The sequence below is a fragment of the Petromyzon marinus genome, chromosome 30 (genome assembly GCF_048934315.1).
Source record: "Petromyzon marinus isolate PM22_M1 ecotype Great Lakes invasive population chromosome 30, UKy_Petmar_22M1.pri1.0, whole genome shotgun sequence".
Taxonomy (NCBI): domain Eukaryota; kingdom Metazoa; phylum Chordata; class Hyperoartia; order Petromyzontiformes; family Petromyzontidae; genus Petromyzon; species Petromyzon marinus.
Window position 1 is genome coordinate 7967616 of NC_133696.1, and position 21160 is coordinate 7988775.

The 21160-nt window shown below is 51.3% G+C and overlaps 1 protein-coding gene across 1 annotated transcript in view; it reads left to right on the top strand.

Annotated features, from left to right (window-relative positions):
- Positions 1 to 228: 228 nt before the first annotated feature.
- LOC116947536 (contactin-2-like) overlaps positions 229 to 21160 on the top strand; it is a 93484-nt gene continuing 72552 nt past the window's right edge. Inside the window, exon 1 of the mRNA XM_032963402.2 lies at positions 229 to 358. The gene's annotated coding sequence lies outside the window, so the exon portion shown is untranslated. The remainder of the gene's footprint in view (positions 359 to 21160) is intronic.

Consider the following 21160-nt stretch of genomic DNA (forward strand, 5'->3'; position numbering starts at 1 on the left):
GGGAGTGAGAGATAGAGAGTGGGAGACGGGGACTGGGAGAGAGAGATAGTGGGGGGAGCTGGGAGTGGTAGAGAGAGAGAGTGGGAGACGGGGAGAGAGAGAGAGAGTGGGAGACGGGGAGAGAGAGAGTGGGAGACGGGGAGTGGGAGAGAGAGAGAGAGTGGGAGACGGGGAGTGGGAGAGAGAGAGTGGGAGAAGGGGAGTGAGAGAGTGAGAGAGAGAGAGAGTGGGGGACTGGGACTGGGAGAAGAGGGGCGTGGAAGAGGACATCGCAGGGTGCGGAGGAGCAGGCGCGGGGGACAGTCGGTGGGCTGCGACTCCAGCGAGGCGACTCTCACCGGGTGCCTCGCCTCAGCCGGTGAGAATTGACATTACATCTCATTTGTTATTACTGTTATTATTATTTATCATCACTGTTATTATTATTATCATATAATGCATGCTGTTGTATTCTTGGGAGCGGTGGCGCAGTGGTTGCGACGCACTGTGATGTGAACCCGGGACTCCTGAGTTCATGCCCAGCAGCGTTCCGTACCTGCAATTTCAAAGGCCGCCGGTTCGATCCGATCTCCCGGTGCGGTAGTTGAAGAACAAAACAAACTTGGGAAGTTTCTTAACCCCCACCGCCCCCCCCACACACACACACCTCTTGCGAACCGAGCACTATCAATGAGTGCACCGCCGTCGTTGAGTCGCTCTGCAGATCGCGCGTGTGTTGCGGGGTTGAGTGTGGTTCCACCCGCTTTTATTTTCAAGACACGTGGCCATCGTGGAAGAGTAGGCCAAATACCCTCTCGCGGGGCTCTCCCGCCGGCGGTGTATTATGGGGAGCGGTGACCGCGACTGCGTGGGGAGCGGTGGTGCCGTGGTTGGAGCACTGCGATTTGAACCCGGCCACCTGAGTTCGTATTCCGGGCACGGCCAACATTAATGATCGAGTGATATATGTTCGCTGATCATGGCTAATATCCATCCCACCTTTCACCAACCTGCACTGACTAACTGACCAACGTCGTGAAGTATGCTCCAACACCCACCGCCCCCACTCCCACCCACCCACCACCACCATTGATACGGCATTGGGAGGCAATCATCCAGCAGTGGATTAACAGAGGTCTGTAGAATATTATGCGTATATGTAGTAGTTGTATCGCCCATACTAAACTCGCTTGTGTGTGCATTGAGTGTTAGAAGCGATTCTCAGCCCCGGCTACCATCAGTGGTGAGCGGCATTATTCAAAGCTGCCCTGGGTCTCCCCTTAGCCTTGAATGAGCACCCGGTGCGCCTATCAGCACTGGAGAGACAAAGGTGTCCGGGTGGGGTTGCGTGGTGCTTGTGTGTTGTGTGCCGTTCTGGCCCTAATAGGTGCTCTCTAACAGCACTTTGCCCAACAGTCTGTCCAGGCTATACGCTGGCTACGTGTGTGAGTGTTCGCACGCGCGCGTGTGTGCATGTGTGGGTACGCGCGTACGTGTTTGACATTTGTCCTTGCAAAGTCGTGCTAACCGAGTCCGATTTTCGATATCTGCAGACCCGCTTTTATTTATTGCATGGTCACTTAATTGTTATTATTTTAATGACACCTTCCAGTGAAGAGTCCTTAGTCGTGATATTGAGTCGGCCGTTGATGGTATTCTTGGCCATGTCCAGACGTAGATATGACAGGCTGTTAAGTCTATCCGCTGATGTCTTTCTCGTACGGGGAACAACAGCTCTCCTCCCGTTTAATTTTATTTGGGAGTCATCGAAAAATTATTGAGTTGTGTGCTTGCCAGCCGTGGAACTCACCACACCGACGTAATGTTTTTCCCCGTGCTTGGGATATTTTGGACGTATCGTTATCGCCGTGCCTTTTAAGCAGCATGCGCGGAATTTACAGAGGTCGCGTCTGATTCTCTTCCACTGCCCTTGTCTGTGTGTGCGTATGTCATTTGAGTGGTGTATGTGTGTGTGGGTGTGCACTCGTGATCGACTCAGCCTTAAATGAGTACCTGGTGTGGTGTGTAAACATCACCACTGGGGAGACAAAGGCGGCCGGGCGTGGTGTTGACCACCCACCCCCTATTGTGCCTTGACGGCCTTCATAGGTGCTGGCTAACATCACTTGCCCCAACATTCTGTCCAGGCTATACGGGGGATCTTTGTCTTTGAGTGTTAGTAGGGAGCAGAAGTGTAGTGGTTAGCGGGCTGCGCTACGAACTCGGCGACCCGGGTTCGATTCCTATTCAAGGTCAACTCCAGTGAAGATTATCTGTGCTAGTCCTGGGCCTCCCCTAGGTCGACTCAACCTAAAATGAGTACCTGGTGCGGTGTGTAAGCATCGCGCCGGGCGTTGTGTTGGCCACCCACCCCATCGTGTGCCGTGCCGGCTTTCATCGGTAATCGCTGGCTGACAGCACTTGCCACCAACAAGTCTGTTAAAGGCCATACGGGGGAGTAATTTGTCTTTTTTTGGGGAGTGGCAGTGTAGTGGTTTGCTGCGCTGCGCATCCGGTCCAGCGACCCAAATTCGATTCTCGCTCGCGACCAACAGAAGTGGAGATTTTCTGCATGGGGCCTGGCGGCTCCTATATATAGGGCGACTCAGCCTTCAGTAAGTGAACATCAGCACTGGGGGAGACAAAGGCGGCCTGTGATTGTCAAAAGCAAAACGTTCGCAGTTTTTTTTTATGCAAACATAAAATCGTCGAAAATTTTTGCCCGCTTTTTTCAACGTGCCACGGTGTTGGCGAAGAACAGACGCCCACCTCTCCAAGGACGGACTGCCCAGCGTAAAACAACACGGCCAAACATGCCCCTGATGGAGGCAGTCTGCCCGTAACTTGCTGTTGTGGAGGCCCGTCGCCAGCAGTGGCGTGAGCAAGCCATTGCGGTGCTGCGCCTTTACCTCTGCGGATTTGCAAGCTATCGCGTCTCTGTCGGCAGTTGGAGTCGCGACAAGAACACGTGTGAACCGGCGACGCCTGCATTCACACAAACCCAGCAGCCGAACGTTTCATTGCGGGCGTCAAAGCCGGACTCGGAATCCAAATCAATTGCGGATCGACACCCGCAATCCACCGATCCCTCCTCCAGTGACCCGGAGAAATGCCTCTCCGTAAAGCGGCCTCTGTTTGTGTTGACCCGGGGTGCTTCCGACTGACCTGTTAAGGCAAATATAACGGCGATGATTAAAATGCGTGCGTGTGGATGTTTGTGGAGCGGCAGTGTGGTGGCAAGCGCGCTGCGCTTCTAACTCGGCCCGCACGGGTTCGATCCTTGCTCATGGCCGACACCGGCGACGATTACTTGAGGCGGTCCTGGGCCTCTCCTAGGTCGACTCAGTCTCAAATGAGTACCCGGTTCGATGCGTAAACATCGCCACGAGGAAGACAAAGGCTGCCAGGCGTGATGCTGGCCTCCCACATCCTCCTTCGCGTGCCGTGTCGGCCTTCATTGGTGTTCGCATGCAGCACTTGCCCCTACAGTCTTCTGCGGCTATGCATACACAAAAACATTCCCCGTGTAGCCTTAACAGACTTTAGGAGCAAGTGTTGCTAGCGAGCAGCACCTATGAAGGCCGGCACGGCACACAAGAGAGAGGTGGGTGGCCAACACCACGCCCGGCCGCCTTTGTCTCCCCAGTGGTGATGTTTACACATCCCACCAGGGACTCATTTGAGGCTGAGTCGACCTAGGAGAGGCCCAGAAATTGTTCAGATAATCGTCACCAGTGTTGGCCGTGAGCGGGAATCAAACCGGGGTAGCCAGCTTTGCAATGCAGCGCGCTAACCACTATCCTACTACTGTACACACACAAACTCATGCACACAAACACACATAAGCACACGCGCACCGCTCTAACGCGGTTTCTGAGCCGTCAACGACGAACTGCTTTCTTGAGCTGCGTGGCTGAGCAGTGGGATTCAGTACACGGAACGATACAGTAACGCAGCGGCGTACCCTCAATTATGCGTGTGCCTAGTAGTACATCATATCTCGCCAAACTTCATGGTCACGGCATTTATGGGGAAATTGCTGTCGCTAAAACGCGGTTTTCGACTTGACGCAGCACTACTCAGGAACGCATCTACCGCGCTAAACGAGGACATACCCTGCCTAAACACGGACACGTTTGCCTCCTGCATCAAGGGAATCAGTCACGTCCTACTGACGCTGCTGTTCTTTCATTTCGAATCTGTGTATTTAATTCTTGGGGAAGCTGTTAAACGAGGACCAAAAAAAATCTAATTGTTTTCGGAAGCGGGAACCTGTTTATCAGCGCACGACCCCGCACGACCCCGCAGGATTGCTTTTTATTCACAAGCACACACAAAAAAAATTGATGAAATGCACCCATTTTTTTTATTTGGGCGCCTTGAAAGGGAGGGTTGGTGATGGTTGCGGGCAGAGCAGGTTCCTATCACCGCTGTTCCGCGGGCCTGGCTTTAATGAGGATTAGGGCGGACGAGCCGAGACGAAGAGGATGTGACGGCGCCTTGAGCGGGATACGGGATGCCTCCCTCCCTCCCTCCCACAGCGAGCAGATTAACGGCCGCGACTTCTGTCGGCCACTCTACGTTGGGGTGGGTCGGGGGGAGAGGCCGCTGGGAGTGAGAAGGCCATCTTCTCTTGGCCTTGGAGCCACCTCGGGCTGCGGCGGCGGTGGTGGTGTCGTGGTGAACTCGCAAATTGGTTCTAGCAAGCCGTCTTGGTGTCGGTGACTGACTTACTCCTCTCTGCTCCCTGCGGAGCATCAGGCCGCAACAAGCCCACGCCGTGCCAGACGGTACTTTTGTCAGAGCTTTCTCTGCTTCACCCCAAGGCAGGCCCGTGGTCTTCAGTTGATTTTGAGTGGTTTGGTGGCGGGGACGGAATGGTTTTAACCTCACAAGCCGCCACGCTGGTGGGACGTTACGGGTGGTTACCGCTTGGCCCTGCGATGCGCCCGTGTCTGTGCGTCACTGTGCGCAAATGGGCTGCCAAAACCAGCGTGTCAGTGGGCGCGGCGCGCGTTTAACCTCTGCGCCCAACAGCACGTCGAATGTCGAGTCAAGTACTTGACCTCGCAAGTCGCTGATTGGACGTCGCCCCCCTTTTGCGCGTTGGTGATCGTTCCGTGGCGCCGAGGGCCAGGCCGAAGAGGAGGCAGAATGATGATAAACCGTGACGGGCACGTGGGGGCGACGTTCGCTACCGTCCGTGTGGATGGATGAGTATTTGTTTTGCGTTTTGTCCAGCCCCTGTCGAAAGCCTCTCTTTGCTCACACAAGCACGGTGCAATGCTTGTTCCCATGGGATGTCCTGTGGCAGTGAGGGGAATTCCACATTTATCTAACATAAACCAGTGATACTTATTTCATCAAACCCAGAGAAATGATGATGATGATGATGATGGGGGCAGTAGTGATAGTGGTAGTGATGATCATGACAGTGATGGTGATAGTGGTGGAAGTGATGATAATGATGGTGGTGTTTGTGGATTCGGCGATGGTGACGACGATGATGATGATGGTGGTGGTGACGACGACGAAAGTGACGATGATACTGATGATGATCGCAAATAATGACGACGACGACGATGATGATAACTTCAAGACCGTCCGGTCGTGCGTTGAGAGCTCCCACCACGTGACATTCACTATAACGCACGTGCTCACACGCGCGCGCTCACACACACACGCACTCGCGCGAGAAATAGTCGCCGTAACTGGCCCACGTGTGCCTCTGGAGGCGAGCTCACGTGCCCCACGTTGGTAAAATAAATTTCTCTGGAGGGAGAGCGCCGGTCAATACTCCGATGGCGGCGGTGCAAGGAGGCGGTCAGACTTCATGGGCCCCACATATATATAAAATCGCCGGCCGGCTGACGCTCGCATAAATCCCAAAGAGCGATGGACGGACGCGGGGCGGGAGACAAGTTCAATACCGCGCCGCGGACTCCCCGCTTGCGAAATCTCCCTCTCTTGGCCTGCCTCGTGTGCCGTGGGTCATCGATGCGGGAATCTGTAATTCACTCGTTGATTGCAGCTGTCGGGTTTGGCCGTGGGGGTTTGCTGCGAGCACGCCAATGCGGTTGGAATCGGTTGTGTTCAAACCGGGCGGCGTGAATTTCTTTTGATTAATCGCCGCTCGTTATTCGCCGGCTTCGTACGGAGGAGAATGGAGAATGAATAACCCGAGCGGTAATGGATATTCACTGTCATTTATTTGCATTCATGAATTACCCCCCCCCCCCCCCCACACCGCCTTCCCACGTGAAGGGCTCACAAGTTACATCATCACATCTGTCCCTCTATTTAAGGTAACGAAGCAGGAGGATTTCTATACTAAATCTGGCTGTCGCCTGATGAAGCTAGTCGCAATTACCGGCGAAACGTCGTACTCAGATTGTAAATGTTGTGGCTTTGCACTCCAACACACCGGTGTGCTGTACTCGTGACGAATTGGCCGCGTTCTGTTTACGGGAGCAACTTGGCTGTGTCGGGTGGTGGAGGGCTTTAATGGCGCATTTATATTTACACGATCTAACCCAACAAAACACCCTCTCTTTGGATGATATTGGTAAGGAAAGGCTCCTGCGTGTTCAACCGCAGGAGGACGTGATGCGTTTTCGGGAGCCTTTGATACGAATGAGGTCGAGGTGGGTCTGACGGCTCAAAGCGGGGCTGTGAGTTCGATTCCAGGTTTTATCCAAAGCTGAGTTCGCAAGCGTCATCAGTTGGCGGCTTCAGCCCGCTCATTCATTGCTGGAGAAAGAAAATAAAGTGAAATCTTGGATTGCGAGCATAATTCGTTCCGGAAACGTGCTCGTAATCCAAAGCACTCGTAAAAGAAATAATGGAAACTCAGATGATTCGTTCCACAACCCAAAAATACTTTATTCATATAAAAATGATTAATACAAAATATCTTTTTTATATTTTTATTATTAAAATTTAATATAAAATAATCAGATTCATTAATTACATTTAATCGTGGCTGGTGTGAGGGAGACGAGAGAGAGGAGGGTTATTGTGTAGGACGACTTTCACTTGCAGTACAGTTACTAAAGAACAGTCACTACACTTGGACACAAAATAAAAAATGCTTTACCACACACACGTGGTCACAACACTATAGTAAACAGTATACACGTGGTCACAACACTATAGTAAACAGTATACACGTGGTCACACCACTATAGTACTGTAGTAAACAGTATAAACGTGGTCACAACACTATAGTACTATAGTAAACAGTATACGCTCGCACGGATGTTGACTATACGAGTGAGGCACGCCGACTGAGACCGAGCATGGGAGATGATTACCCACAATCCCGCAGCGAGAGAGAGAGAGAGAAGAACCATTGTCTCAGTTGTGATCACGTGACGCTCGGCAGACAAAGCGTATACTCTACGTACTGCTCGTATTGCAAGACATCGCTCGTTTATCAAATTATTATTTATTTACAATTTTTGCTCGTCTTGCAAAACACTCGCAGACCAAGTTACTCGCAATCCGAGGTTTCACTGTTTGTGAAATTTAGATGTTCACTTAATTCAGGCGCACTGTGTCAGAGACAGCGAGCCAGCACCACTGAGAACCTGGGCTCGACTCTGCGTTTCATCCAAAAGCGAGTTCTCCAGTTTAGGTTCTCACTCAAATCAGTACATGAGAGTTCTGGGTACTAAATAAATATATAATTGGTTTGTTTACCATGCGACGATCACCTCCATGACAGGACACGTGAGAAGGCTACACAACCCATTGTGAATGAGAGGCAATTGCCTGGGCCCCAGAAATAGTTCTGCAATGTCAGGTTCCACAGGGTTGTGTTACATTGCTCACTCTACCCAATTTGATGCTTTTTTATCACGTGATGTTGATATCACAATTGGAAGAAAATAAAAAATATATTATTTGAATATACAGTAATTCGAATATGATTTGGGTTTGATGATTCAGCATGTCCCGCATCGACCGAATTGTAAGCGAGGTTGGTGACTCATGCTGAGATTCAGCCTGTGTGAGGCGTAGCAAGGAGTAGGTTGTTTACAAATCTGTATTACCTTCTCACATGCAAGCTATCTCAGGGCACACAAGTTGACCCCTGCATGTATCATCATCATCATCATCGAACATGATCTATCGACTGCTGGATGAAGGCCCCCCCCGCCCCGCCAAAGCCACCACGATCTCACGATCCTGCAATGTCCTAATCCACCCAGCACCTCCACACGAGCTCACGATTGCATTGCTCGATCTCCTCAGTGGACGTGTTCTCTCGAACACGACCCATTCCTCGGCCCACGCGTGGACATTAAAAACATGCAAATGTCAAAATAAACAACGGAGTCACTGTATGCATGCCCCATAGCGGGTACCCTCCTGGAGAAAAATAAATTGTTTTGGGTCCCTCTGGGGTTGCACCGCGTGCTGTTCGACAGTGACGTGGTCCAGAAACGTCCACCCTGACAAGGAACGTAAACCAACGGTTGACAAGTACGCGAGGGAAGAGCGGGGAGATGCATGCTTTGGAATTGCCACCGACAGAACAGAAAAAGGAACGCGGAGATCGTCGTTTTGGGCTAGGACAACGCCGTGCCCCCCAGGGCGCGTGGAGCGACGTCGTCAGATTTCGGCGCTGTACACGGTCGCGAAAGATAGACGGTTCATTTTGTCGGAGTCTCGGGACTCGTTAGGCGATGTTCACGTGTTGACAAGGCGGCTGAATCGCGCGTGATTCTCTCTCTCTCTCTGCCATCGGTGCCGCCAGAAATAGCGCGGGAAGGAGCACGTCGAGTTTTAACAACAACAACAAGAAACGGTGTCTGTAGCTTCGTTCATCGAGAGGTGCGCGGGATGCGTCATTATTTTAATTAACATCGTGGCCCGGGGCTTCCGCTTAGAAGCTCGGAGTAATTTTTTTTTAAATGTTATATATTTTGAAAAACAATCATGATTAAATAATTTGTTTCATCCGTACGATGAACGTGGAAGAGAGCGGTGAAGGATGCTCTTCCGTTTTATATTTTTTGGAGACCAAAAACAACAACAACATTTTGCGTCTGAATAGTAAAGTTGCTTCCTAAAAGCCCACATCGCGAAACTATCGTTAATTGCGGTCGGGAATAAATTCGTTTCTGAATCCGTGTATTTACGCGTTTTAAATATTCTGAGCCCACTGCACCCCGCTAATGCCAAGATACCCCCCCCACCACCCCTAGAGATTGTGTTCTCCCGTTCGAGTTACGATGGAGATAGGAGAAGTATACAGAGAGGTGGGGCAGTAGGCGGAGAAGGGACAGAGAGAGCGGAACGGAGAACGATGTGAGCGTGTGATGGAAGTACGGGGAGTGGTGCGGAGATGTTGCCTGGTGAGTGGTGGTGAGAGGGATCGAGCGGAGAACGACGGAGCGTGTGATGGAGGTGGGAGAGTGGAGGGACTTGGAGGGAGTGAGAAGGGAAGCGGTAGTGGATGGGTGGTAGAGTGGCAAGAAGAGGGAGCGAGTGATGGAGGTAAGGTGAGCGGGGAGACGATGGGGGGTGAGTATGGAGGAGCGCGGAAGTGAGCGGAGAGGTGAGCAAAGAGGAGGAGGAGAGAGGTGAGAGGTCTCGGAGCTCATTTGGGATAATGGTGCCCGCAAGGCTTGGCAGTGCACCTGTATTGATCCCCCCAGCCCAAAACCGACACGCGTTGACCGACAGCACCGGAGAGACACGCGTTGACCGACAGCACCGGAGAGACACGCGTTGACCGACACCACCACAGAGACACGCGTTGACCGACACCACCACAGAGACACGCGTTGACCGACACCACCACAGAGACACGCGTTGACCGACACCACCACAGAGACACGCGTTGACCGACACTACCGCAGAGACACGCGTTGACCGACACCATCGCAGAGACACGCGTTGACCGACAGCACCGCAGAGACACGCGTTGACCGACACCACCGCAGAGACACGCGCCGACCAATAAGATAAAAGATCGCTAACGGCACTTGCCCCAACTGTATGTTAAAGCTACGCAGGGGATCTTTGCCTTTGCGTCGCCTGACACCACCGCAGCGACACGACACACAGCGAGAGCAGCTTAGCAGGTGCTGGGTCGCATTCATCATCGGCGTGAGGCATTATCTATCTACTGCTGGATGAAGGCATCCACGTACAGTCGCCATCCGTCATAGTTCTACGGTAATAATAACAAATGTAACTATGAAACCCTCACTGAATCACAAGACTTTGTTTTCAAGAGGATTCCGCATTGGGTTGTTTGGCTGTGGGAGTAAAGCAGAGTACCTGGAGAAACCCCACCACGCATGTGGGGAGATGGAGACACAGAAATAACAGCACAGACCGATCCAGGGCACTCTCTGTGCGATGCCACGGCCCATCTCACTCCTGCGCGTGACCTCAGCGCGCCATCTCCACTGCGGCTTCTCCCCTCGGGCCATTCTCTTTTTTCTTGGGCTGCCATTCCATCACCAGTCTCGACCAGGGCTTCATTTCTCGCTGAACGTCGTCTGCGTCGCTGGTAGACTGGAGTAGGATGCGCGTGACTTGTCGTAGCCGCAGCTGTAGCGTGAAGCATACTGGATGTGGTGTGCTGGTGGATATTTTTGTTTCTTCTTCCCGAGTAGCTGGAAGACTAGCGTATATGGCATGTGACTCGTAGCGGCCATGTTCATAAAAAGAGGTATACTTGATGTGGTGTGCAGGGGACTGAGATATCTGCCGGGCCGAGACAGACCCCGGCTAAAATCAAGCCCCGATCTCAACAATTGCCCATTACCCCTCCAGTACATGCCCTCTGACGTATCCTGCCCAAGCCCGCTTACTTTTATCGACAGTCCCATGGGGACCGCGAGAGCTGTAATATTCAGATCCTCCCGCTCGTCTCCCAGGAGCAACGTCGAAGATTCCGTCCCCCATTTATTAATTACGCGCTCCGAGCGCGGCTACGGCAGAACAACTCCCCGGGCCGAAAACAAGACTCGTAATTATACTCTTTGGTTCTTTTGGTGAAGTCACGTAGAGAGAAAATGTATAAATCACGATGTTTCGATCGCAACACAAGCAGCCGTCATCAGGTGAGACAAACACAGCAGGAGAACTGCTGACAACAGTTCTCCTACTGTATTTGTCTCACCTGATGACGGCTGCTTGTGTTGCGATCGAAACGTTGTGATCTATTATTTTTATACCTACGTGACTTCACCGAAAGAACCAATTAGTATGGATTCCTGCAGTGACGAAAGCTGCAAATCGAGATTAAGACTCGTAATTGATAGCAATTCGCGTTGGACAGCTGAGCTCCGCTGTAAGGTCACGGGATGGCTTAAGGAGTCACGCTCGCAACGGGTAGCTGCAAACATACCATCGCTGCCACCTCCTCCACCACCACCAACCACCGCCACATCTCAAAGAGTTTTCCGGGCAGCAGCAAAGCCTGCTGTGACTGCGAGAGTGTCCACTTCATGCTCACCTGAGCTGTGCGCTCTGTGATGCATTCACCTTCACTCAACCAAGCGGTGGTGGTGACGATGATAATTGTATCTCAAGACTAAGCTTCGCTTGCAGAACAAAGCAACATTTTCACTCTTAACTTGTGCATTGGAAATTCAACAGTTTCAGAATGCAGACACTCCATAATCAACGATCCTCATCTGCCTCCACTAATGGTGCCTACCTCACAGCCTCCTGACTCCATCTGTTCCTTTCTCCTTCTCTACCACATTCCCCTTCCTCCCTCCCCTGACCCGCCATCTTTCCCTTGCTGCCTCTCCATCTCAGCCTCCTTCTCTTCATCTCCCCCCCCCCCCCCATTGCCTCCCTCCCTCTCTTCCCCGAACCTCTCGTCCCTGACCCTCCATCCCTCCCTCGTCCTCCTCCGTTCCAGCCGCCTTCTTTCCATCTCCGCCCACCCCCCATCACCGCCCCTCCTTCTCTCCCCGTGCAACCCCCCCCCCCCCCCCCCCACGACGGGATCAGTGGAAAAATCAAAGCTCGCTCTGCTCAGAATGAAGCGTCATTAAATATTAAGCGTCCGGGCAGTGGCCGCTCTGACGCTGCATTAGGCGCGTTTCGGCGGCGTCGGGAGACGTGGAACCGTGACCCCTGGCTGTAGCCACGTTTTAAACCCCGCTGTTTTAAATAATAATTCTCTATTATTCTTACGCAGCGTCATTCACACAAATGTCATCTCAAAAGCGCACGGAGACACGGGAAACCACCAACGAATGCTTGGAACGGCAGCCAGAAGCGGTCACCAACAATTGCCCAAGTTCTGCGGTCCTATATCGGGATGTTAGGTTAATTCCATGAATGCGTGGGAGAAAACAGGATAACTCAGGGAAAACGCACGCGTGGTAGCCAGGAAACACTCAATTCCCGTAGAATACTGTACAGATGGAATACAGATGAAAATGAAACCCACTTACTGTACTACAATACCCTGGTTGGCCAGGAGATTGAAAGCATTACGCCCTTACAAAGGGAGTTCCACGAATTTGCATGATCCACCAATTCTCTGGTTCAACTCAAGTGTTGAAAAGGAAAACCTGCAAATTACTCAATTGGGATTACACGTAGCAACATTGCACCCCACCCCCTACTGCGAAAGCTTGGCAGGACCCTCCTGTTAAAAATAAATAACCGTAGTTGAGGCTGTCCTGGGTAAACAAGCGAAATAATGACACCAATACGGCGCCGCATTAACAGGCCACGTGCAGTGTAGGCGCGAGCGGAGGCTGTCTCACGCCTGTCCCGGGCCATCTGGCGTCGGGTTCCCGGAGAATTCGCGTGCGATGAGTGAGGAGCATCGTGCCGTGGGTGTTGCGTCGTCAGTAGCGAGGCACGGGTGTGGGTCGGGGGTAAACGAGATGCGTAGGAGAATGCAGGACAGCACAGCTGTCAACCCCGCACGGTTTACCCCGTATTCTTGCACGGGGAAATCATACGACGTACAGCCGTTTCAATACGGGCAAAAAAAAGTTTGTATATTTGTTTGTGTTTCTCCCTTGTGAACGTTGAGATTTATAAGGGGCACGGGGTGACCAACACGGTCTGAATTTCTCTGTAATAAGGTAGGGCACTGATAAGGGTTTGACAGGTATGGAAACAGCCTCCTCCTGCGAAGCGTGAAAACAGCCCGTCGAAAGGTCTATCGTCAAGTCGAGCCATTGTTGATGATTAATAATAATCACGTGGTGTAGTTGTGTGTGTGTGTATATATATAGCGTCGTTGTTCACGTCAATTTAACGTCTCACAATCGCCGAGCATGAACCGCAGACCAAGCTGGAAGGCATCAGCAGTCGGACGGTGAGCCGACGATACCGACAATTGCCCAAGCTCTGAAAGTCCTTTACGTAAGTTTTTTTTTAACTCAACACACTCATCAACACTGCCTTAAAAGAAGACGGAAATACAGTAATCGGCGACGTTTCGTGCGGTGGTCTTCTATAGACGAATATGGTTTTGAGCCAGCTCGTGAGTGCTTATACACGTGGATGGAAACCGGAGCACCCAGAGAAAACCCATGGGATTAAGTGCTGACGAAAATGTCACTCCTCTCCGTTAAGGGGATTGGTCTCCAGGTGATGCAATGATCATCACCACCACCATCAGTAAATCACACAGCAGCAGCAGTGACACAGTGATGATGGATCTGACACAGCTGTCAACCCATACGGTTTACCCCGTATTCTTGTACAGGGAAATTGAGTTTTCAGATCCATACGGCGTGCAGCCGTTTCAATACGGGCAAAAAAAATGTGTCCATTTGTTTGAACGTTGAGATTTATAAGGGGTAGGGGGTGACCAGTAAGGTCTGAATTGGTCTGTAATAAGCTGATAAGGGGGGTTGCCAGGTATGTGACAGTGATGATGGACACGCAATGAGCTGGCTGTGGAGAGAGGTTGAGAGGAGTCCCAGGTGGGAATTTCTGCTGCGCCACTGTGGCAAGAAAAACAACGCGGAGTCTTCGGTCTGTGGCATCGTTGCCTGCCGTGGGCATGCGGATCTGCAAACGCTGACAACGGGCGTGGGACAACAAATGGTGGAAGGTGTGGAAAGAAGATTGCTGGGAATTCACGCCGATGGAGAAAAGAGGAAGGAGCTTCCGTGCACCAGAGAACAAACTCCAATCAGAGAGAGAAGTGGCCTTGACCGGAAAGAAGTGAAACGAGCTTAGGCAGTGCACACCGCGTTAGACGGTGCTGTACATATCGTACTCTAGTCACTTGCATGACGTCATGGCCATACTTCCTATGACGTAATGTTTTCAGATGGCTCAGAAAACAATAAAACATTCGCATCGTCCGAAATTTCGTTTCGAGGCACGATTTTTTTTATATATATATTCGTACCAATTCGAATGTTGGGGAACAAATTGGAAGCGTCTACATCCACAGGGCACCTCCAGACATTCGTTACGGGATAATAGTATGGTGGGCTAAGCCGACTAGGTGTGGTACAAGCCATGTGTGTCCTAGCCGCAAGCACCAGAATCAGAAGCTGTTTATCACACATGTCCCGTATGGGCGGGTCACCACCACGACCAGCAGCGGCAGGGAACTCTATAGGAGGTCGCCAGTTGATGCCCTAACCTGGTCATGGCTGACGAGGCCACTTCTGTCAGCACCAGGACAACCATGGGCCTCTTAACCCCACCCGACCCCGACAATGAATGCGCTCAGGGTGGAGCGGTGACACAATGTGTAGCACACACACCGCACTAAGGTACCGGCAGCGTGAGGTCGATTCCCTGGCCACTGTTAACGTCAGTGGCGGAGTAATATCTGAATTGATTTAGTGCACCCACTTCGCCCACGCACGTCGGCCAGCGTAGTGAAGTATCGACGGACAGCCCCCGTGACCGACACAGTCAGCATTGGATTGACTAAAGTGCTGCGAATATTGCAAATGCCATCTTGACATGCAAAGAATATTCTGATTCCCGTTATTATTGTACTGCCGACGTCACCATTTTTAATGCCACTGCTATGAAGAATGTCCAATGCCCAAAATGTCACCTGTTGTCTATCCCCCCCCCCTTCCACACCAAGCTACATGGCAGGGTTAATGAAAAACCAATAAAGCTGACCTTGTCATATCCGTGTTACTGTATCGGTGGCGTAGCGTGGTTGGCATGGGCCCTGGTGCAAGGAATAGAATGATATCTCCCCTGTCCAATTTCTCCCCACTCTTCGAAAGCCTGATGCCTGGGCCCCTTCCAGCCCACTGGGCCCCTGGTGTAATTGCACCGCCCGCAACACCACTCGGTAGCTACGTCACTGGCCCCCGGCCCCTTTGCAGGCAGATTTATTTCTCCTGTCCGTGACACGGTGCTGTGGCAGCCTCTAATGTGAGTGGGTTTGGCCGTCGTGTCTCAGAGATGGCCAATCGCGCAATTATCCCTCTCGGCTAAGAGTTCGCACGGAGCTGCCAACGATCGCGCACGACGCGCGGCGAGAACGGGGGGCGGCCGTAAGATGTCCGCAACGATCTAACCCGGTCTGTCTGTAAATCTATACATCTATCTAAGTGTGTGTGTTGGTCTATTCGTCAGTCTATCCGTCTATCTCTGTGTCTGTGTGTCTAAGTGGCATTTCTGTAACGTACACATCATTGCCTTGGTAATTCGTTTCACCCTGAATTCAGGATGGTGGCCTGGATAGGAATCGAACCATCGCTCAGACGCCACCAAGCCACCGTGTCAGATCGAACGCCACCGTCCTGCGTGTCCGTCTGGTAATTAACAATTATCCCGCGTCCACCCAACCTCCGGTGAAAATGATTAATTGTCATGATTCAGAGCCACGGATCGATTCAAGAATTGAGTTATTTGGTTTATTTAATCTGTCTCGTGTGTAGTGCATGTTCTCATTTGTAGTTTCGATTGTATCGTCTCATTTGCAGTGTGTGCGTTGCGATTGCTCTGTGTCACGTGTCCCGACTCTCTTGTGCGTATCGTCATCACTGTTTGCGTCCTGTCCGTCTCTCTCTCTCGTTGCATTGCCCTTCTCTTGCGTAGCGCCCTCTCATTGGCATTGTTTGTCTCGCTTGTACGGTTCATCGCCTTCGTACCGACTGATTTGCATCGTCCGCTGTAATCCATTTATGTATCCATAATAACGGGGTTTTTTTTTGTTTAGATCGCGTAAATATATAAATGTGTCGATAAAACCCGCCACCACCCGACACAGCCAATTCGTCAGGTTGCTCCCGTAAATAGAACGTGGCCAATTCGTCACGAGTACAGCACGCCGGTGTGTTGGAGAGCAAAGCCACAAAATTAACAATCTGAGTACGACGTTTCGCCAGTAATTACAACTAGCTTCATCAGGCGACAAACAGATTTTTGGAGAAGTCCTCCTGATTCGTTCCTTAAAATTCATTTTATTTAGCCTCCGTGTAAGTTTAGCATAAATATTTGCCGTGAATTATAAGCAATCGATGATGTCACAACTCAACGAATCCATCGCGGGCGAGAATAGAAGCATCATTTTTAATCGGCGGACCGGCGCATCAGTGCATGGCTCTCTGCGTGATTTACACCGCTGCCGTGAGATTGTAACTTTGCAGTCCACAAAACCCTGCAGAACCAAAATGCTGCCCTATAAAAGTTTCGTCTTTAAATCTTTACTTTATTTTTTATTAAAACCTTCTCGTATATAATTCTATGAACTCTCTCTCTCTCTCTCCTGTCTCCCTCTCCTCTTTCTCCTCTCTCTCTCTCATATATCTCTCCTCTCTCTCCCTAGTCCATCCACCCTTCGGTGTATGAATTTCACGAGAGCCGGCGAGATGCCGCCGCTTCCACGATACTTATTTCAATATCGATCCATAACGAAAGAGCAGCCTTGGAGCGTCACTTTAGCCACCGCTCGGCTGCTGAAAGCTCGCTCTCTCTCTCTCTGCGCGCGCTTTGTCAGGAAATAATAATGCTGGGGATCCACGCGTGGTTTTTTTTTCTGGGTGAAGCTCGGTGGTGGTGGTGGTGGTGGTGGCAGGGGGGGGGATTGTTATTGGGGGTGGGGGGGAGCTGGAAAGTGGCATGGGAAGGCCTCGCTCACGCAGCGAAATGCAAACCTCGGTGTTCGCCGGGTCTGCGAGCTTACGCCGTCGCATTATCGAGTGCGAGTCGACAAAACGCCGGCGCCTCGAGGAGACTCGGCGCTGCTCCGAGTGCCCGGCCGCCTGGACACCCCCCTCATTGTGCGCCCGTTTTAACAGCGAACCACCGCGTCCCGCCTTGTCGGCTGCACTCCACTGCGCTTTTCTGTTCGCCGCTGTCAAAACCGTCTCGACACTCCCCTTTTTGACCCACTCTGTTCGCTCTAAGTTATTTATTTTCTTCGGGGTTTTTTTTTACGTGCACAATTTTATTTCGATTTCCCCCTGGTATATAGGGGATGGTGGATGCCGCGGTTGTAATGGTTTGGCACACTGCGTGGGCTTACGTTCCAGAGGTCGCCGGTTCGATCCAACCTCAGGGCACGACAGTTGAAACGACGGTGCAGGGTTCTCAAATACCCCATCTGCGCATCGCTCCGCCCAGCTGTATGAGGCCATCCATAAATGACGTCACGCACCTGGGGGGGGGGGTCAGACATTTGTGACGATGTGTGACAAGGGGGGGGGGGGGGTTTGAGAAATGTAACGTCACATCAAAATGTGCAACTTTAAATAAATATAGAATTGTTATAACAACACTAATTGTTATAACAACACTCCTACAACATCAGAGTGCAGCACCACATTAAATACGCACTACAATGACAATAGTTTAAAGCGATATGAAGCGTGTTTTATTTTCAAAATGGAAATATGGTTTTGGGGGGGGGGGGACAGAGCTTTGTGACGTCATATTTGAAGGGGGGGTCTGACTTTTTGTGACGCCGTGTGACGAGGGGGGGGGGTCAAAAATCGTCCAAAATCGCGTGACGTCATTTATGGTCGGCCCCTATACACGGGCACACCGCGGTCGGTGGGCAAGTCGCGTGTGATGGGGTCAGATGTAGGTGCGCCCACCTCTCCCATGACGGCTGGCTAGCGTTGACGAGGAGGCCAACGACTCTTTCGGGAGCTCTCGCTAGTTGGAGGTGCCTTCCACCAGCAGTTGTGTGAGCGAGCAAATTGCAGGGGCTGCGCCTTTACGCGGCATGCGCTCAGGCGCGTCCCCGTGTGCGCCGCGCTCACGGGTATTAAAGCGATTTGTCACGTGGCCGCCCAGAGTTGAGCATCATCTCAGCCATCCCCGGGTACCTTTTGATCAAGTGAGCAGCATTGTTGGGGAAACAGAGCTTCCACGGGCCACCTTTGTTTTGAGAGGTTTTTTTTTTACAGCTCGCGTTATGGGATGTTGAAAACAAAGCGTTCAAGTGGACCTGTGTCTCTTGTGTATTTGTGTGTGCATGGGGAGAGTGGTCGTCTACCGGTTAGCGCGCTGCGCTACGAACCCGGCGACTCGAGTCAAGTTCACCGGTGACGATTATCTGAACCAGTCCCGGGCCTCCCCTAGGTCGACTCAGCCTCACATCGCCTCAAACGAGTGCGATGTGTAAAAAACTTCGTCACTAGGGAGACAAAGGCGGCCGGGCATGACGTTGTCCACCCACCCCCTCGTGTGCCGTGCCGGCTTTCATAGGTGTCGCTAACAGCACTTGCCCCTACAGTCTGTTTAGGCTTTTGGAGGGATCTTTGTCTTTCTCTATATAAGCTTAATAACGCAGAACCCCTTTTCAGTCCACTGCTGTATGAAAGCTGCTCCACATCTTGCAGTTGTCTGACCTTACTTAAGTACACAGAAGATAGCTCTGGGTCCTCTCTGCTACCCCGACGCCATTGGGCAGGAGCGCAGTGAACCACGTTCCAACAACAACAACCACACCACGTGGAGTACGAGAAGAGAGGTGTGGAGATATTTCCTCCATAAATGGAAGGATCAGAGGACTCCACCAAACTGCGAATGCGCCCAATGCAAGACGCGTATTCTGATGGAACAAGCGGACTCCATTCATTTGCCACCCCGGCTGCTTCCGTGGACTGGCTCACAATTTTTACGCGCGCAGTTGCAGCCTGCCGCTGCTTTTTTCCGAACTCCCACATAAAGAAGAGGGACTACAATGGTCAGGGCAGATGGGTGCAGGCCGCGGGTGTCAGAGAACGGTTCAGATGTCACTCACCACCGGTGTTAGCCGTGGCGGGGAATCGAACTCTGGTCGCCGGATTCATAGCGTCTTGCTCTTCCACTTTCACGCGTAGCCTTTCGCCACCAATATTATCCACAATAGAGGGGATTTTTTTGGGTTAAATCTCGTAAATAGAAATGTGTCGTTAAACCCGCCACCACCTGACACAACCAATTAGAAAGGTTTGTCACGTAAACAGAACATGCCAATTCGTGACTAGTTCAGCACACCGGTGTGTCGGAGAGTATTGTAAATTATGTGTTTACTTTCCAACACACCGGTGTGCTGTACCAGTAACGAATTGGCATGTTCTGTTTACGTGACAAACCTTGCTAATTGGCTGTGTCAGGTGGTGGCGGGTTCAACGACACATTTATATCTACCCGACATAACCCTAAAAACGCTAAACCCTCTATTATGATCTTCAACTACTCCCACCTTGGTGTATTTGGTCCAAAAAAAAAATCAGCGGAAAAAAAATCGCAGTGGGCGTTAAAGATCCCCCCTGACGTCGTTCGCGAGAGGAGGCCATTTGTGTGGCGGCGTCGGCGTTCAAATTTGCCAAATTGGAAGATTACACCGCAGATTACTGAATAGGGGTCACGCAAGCAGTAGCAGCAATCATCGCTTGCTACTGGCATTAGACTGATGCCCCAGGTCACGCTTGCGCATGAGATTCATCCTGGTCTCTTGAGTTTTCATTCGGTTCAACAAATCAACGTTGACTCTTGCGGTTATTTATTTTACAACAATCTGCATCGTCATCGCTGAATTTAGTGAACGTGTTTGTCAGTCTTCTCATAACTCTGGAAGTGAATTTAAGACAAGGATACGCAATTCACACACAATATCAGCAGCAGATTTCTCACCTGCCGAAACAAAATATGCACAATTGAACAGTTTTTGTCTGCTTATGAGAATTGCTCTGTAGAAGTGTCTGTAGATACCCTTTGTATGCAGACACTATATCAAAAAAAACACAAATTCCTCTGATTATTTGTTAGAATAAATGAGTGATATGAAATGTGTGAACCACTGCGTCACCACTCTACGTGTGTCGAGTAGTGGTTTTCATAGGTGCTCACTCACTGCACTTGCCCCAAAAGTATATTTGTCTTGTTTAGGGGCCGTCCATAAATGACGTCACGCACCTAGGGGGGGGAGGGGGGGGTCAAACATTTGTGACGATGTGTGACGAAAGGGGGGGGGGTTGAGAAATGTGACGTCACATCAAAATGCGCAACTTTTAAGAAATAGACAACACATTCTACTTAATTAAATAGACTTTGTAATAAATGTTTTCTCCTACAACATCAGAGTGCAGCGCCACATTAAATACGCACTACAATGACAATAGTACTGGCAGGAACCTCCTGGTTACACCAGGCCACAGGGGATTATTGTGTCCGTCCGTCATGCATCCAAAAATGGGAGGGGTGGGGCTGGATGGGGAGGGGAGGGTGGGGAGGGGCTGGGTGGGGAGGGAGGGTGGGGAAGGGCTGGGTGGGGAGAGGCTGGTCACCCCGTGGTGCCCTTATAAAACTCAACGTTTAACCTACTCACGCCGGCTTGTGCCCACCCTCACAGTCGGGAATATTTGCGGAATACACCACGTGGTGCCGCCGTTGACCCTGGCCATTGACCGAGCAACCCAACGTTCCTACCAGCTCCCTCCGCAGGAATGTGTTTTAAAGCGATTTGAAGCATGTTTTATATTTTTTGGGGGGGGGGGGAGGGGCAGAGCTTTGTGACGTCATATTTGAGTGGGGTCTGACTTTTTGTGACGCCTTGTGACTAGGGGGGGGGGGGGTCAAAAATCGTCCAAAATCGCGCGACGTCATTTATGGACGGCCCCTTATGTATGAATGAAAATGACATTTGTTCAAAATGTTCAGCTCTTCCTGTCCCCCCGCTCATTATTCTGACTGGACATTCACTGCAATGGCATCGGCGGACGCCACTGCACGTGAAGCCGGCCTGTGCGTGACGCAC